Genomic DNA, 2,000 nt, shown 5'->3' with positions numbered 1-2,000 from the left:
AGCAGGCTCCAGGCTCTGAGCCATCAGCCCAGAGCCCGACGCGGGGCTCGAACTCACAGACTGTGAGATCGTGACCTGAGCCGAAGTCGGACGCTTAACCGACCGAGCCACCCAGGCGCCCCGCATACGTATTTTAAAATGTTCTAAGAAGCACACTTAAAAAACTAAAAAGGAACAGATAAAAGTAATAATAATAATAATAATAATAATACAGTTTCTTTCTTACAATATATCCACAATATTACCATTTCAACGTGTAATCAATATAAAAATATCAGCAAGCTATTTTACATTCTTTTATCATATGAAGTCCTTAAGATCTTTTTTTAATGGAAAGGAGATTATTTTATTTTTTAAATTATTTTTTTGCTTCACACATCTACCATTTTTTAATTTTGATTTCAGTATAGTTAATGCACCGTGTTACAAATGGTATACAACACCCAGAGCTCATCACAAGTGCCCTCCTTAGTCCCCATCCCCCCACCCACCGCCCTCCCGTGACCACCAGTTTGTTCTCTATAATTAAGGGTCTGTTTCTGGGTTTATTTGTCTCTCTCTGGGCTTTTGTCCCCCCCCCCTTTCTCATTTGTTTTCTTATTTTTTAAATATATATGTTATTTTTAAGTAATCTCTGTGCCCAACGTGGGGCTTGAACTCACAACCCCGAGATCGAGAGTTACGTGCTCTACCAACTGAGCCACCCAGGCAACGCCGTATGTCATCTTTAAATTTTTTTTTTAATGTTTATTTTTGAGAGAGAGAGAGACAGAGCATGAGCAGGGGAGGAGCAGAGAGAGAGAGGGAGACACAGAATCCGAAGCGGGATCCAGGCTCTGAGCTGTCGGCACAGAGCCCGACGAGGGGCTCGAACTGATCGTGACCTGAGCTGAAGTCAGACGCTTTACTGACTGAGCCGCCCAGGCGCCCCTTAGTGCTGTCTTATATCCGTTTGGAATTGCTGTTTAACACTTTATGCTTCTCTGTCCTCGATCCCGCAGATTTCCTTATCTCTTTCCTCTCTATTGGCCAGCATAGAGAGTTATGTTGAAAGTCTCTCCTCCAGCATTTTGTTTTGTAGAGAACTGTAATTTTGCATGCGGCTTTCCAAATAAAACACACACACCATGGTTTGTGATCTCCATCTCACAAAGGGAGAGCCAATTAGGTTGCCTCTGGCCCCAACAGCCAGCCACTCAGTAGACCCCGGAGAAAACTTGAAAAGGGAGATGCATTTCTCTTTAGGCTTGAGGCACCCAGTTCTCCAGCTGCTAGGAGTGTTGGCTGTTGTCGACTCACAGCTGAGTCTCTCCCTGGAGCTCCCCTCAGGTGATGGAGGCTGCCTCCCCAGAGATGCACACCCTCCCCAGGTGTAACCCACATCTAATGATTGGGCGGAAGTGGGAAGTGGGGAGGTGAAGAGGGTTTATATAAAGGACTTCGTTCATGGCTGCTCTGAAAGGCCCTCCCAGGATCAGCGGAGAACTGCTGTCGAGAATAGAGCTGCTGTTCAACGTCTCCCTCTGTCCAATCCTGCTTCTCTTGCTGCCTCACAGGGCTTGTTCCTAGAGCTTTCCCCACTAAACTTACTGCGCACAGATCTGAGTCTCCAAACGTTTCCTGGGGAACCTGATCCATGACCGGAGGGGACTTGACCAACGTCTCTATGTTTCGGTGTGCTGATTTAACTAAAGTTGTGCAAAGTTAGAGGGCAATCCCCCAAAGCACCCTCCCTTCTTCTTTTTTTAAATTTTTGGTGTTTATTTACTTTTGAGAGAGAGAGGGAGACAGAATATGAGCAAGGGAGGGGCAGCGGGAGAGGGAGACAGAGAATGCGAAGCAGGATCCAGGCTCTGAGCTGTCAGGGCTGTTGATGTGGAGCTCGAACTCGTGAACTGTGAGATCGTGACCTGAGCCGAAGTCCGACGCTTAACCGACTGAGCTACCCAGGCTCCCCTGAGCACCCTCACTTCTGAACTGCAAGTTCAAGGCTCACCGAG

At 47.0% G+C, this 2,000-nt stretch overlaps 1 non-coding gene across 1 annotated transcript; it reads right to left on the bottom strand.

Moving 5' to 3' along the window:
• Positions 1-637: 637 nt before the first annotated feature.
• TRNAE-CUC (transfer RNA glutamic acid (anticodon CUC)) lies at positions 638-710 on the bottom strand. Its single transcript has one exon. It is a non-coding gene; the product is annotated as a tRNA-Glu (tRNA).
• Between the last annotated feature and the right edge of the window lie 1,290 nt (positions 711-2,000).

Source organism: Neofelis nebulosa, chromosome X, assembly GCF_028018385.1.
Source record: "Neofelis nebulosa isolate mNeoNeb1 chromosome X, mNeoNeb1.pri, whole genome shotgun sequence".
In the NCBI taxonomy this organism is placed as follows: Eukaryota; Metazoa; Chordata; class Mammalia; order Carnivora; family Felidae; genus Neofelis; species Neofelis nebulosa.
This window is presented reverse-complemented; position numbering and strand designations above follow the sequence as displayed.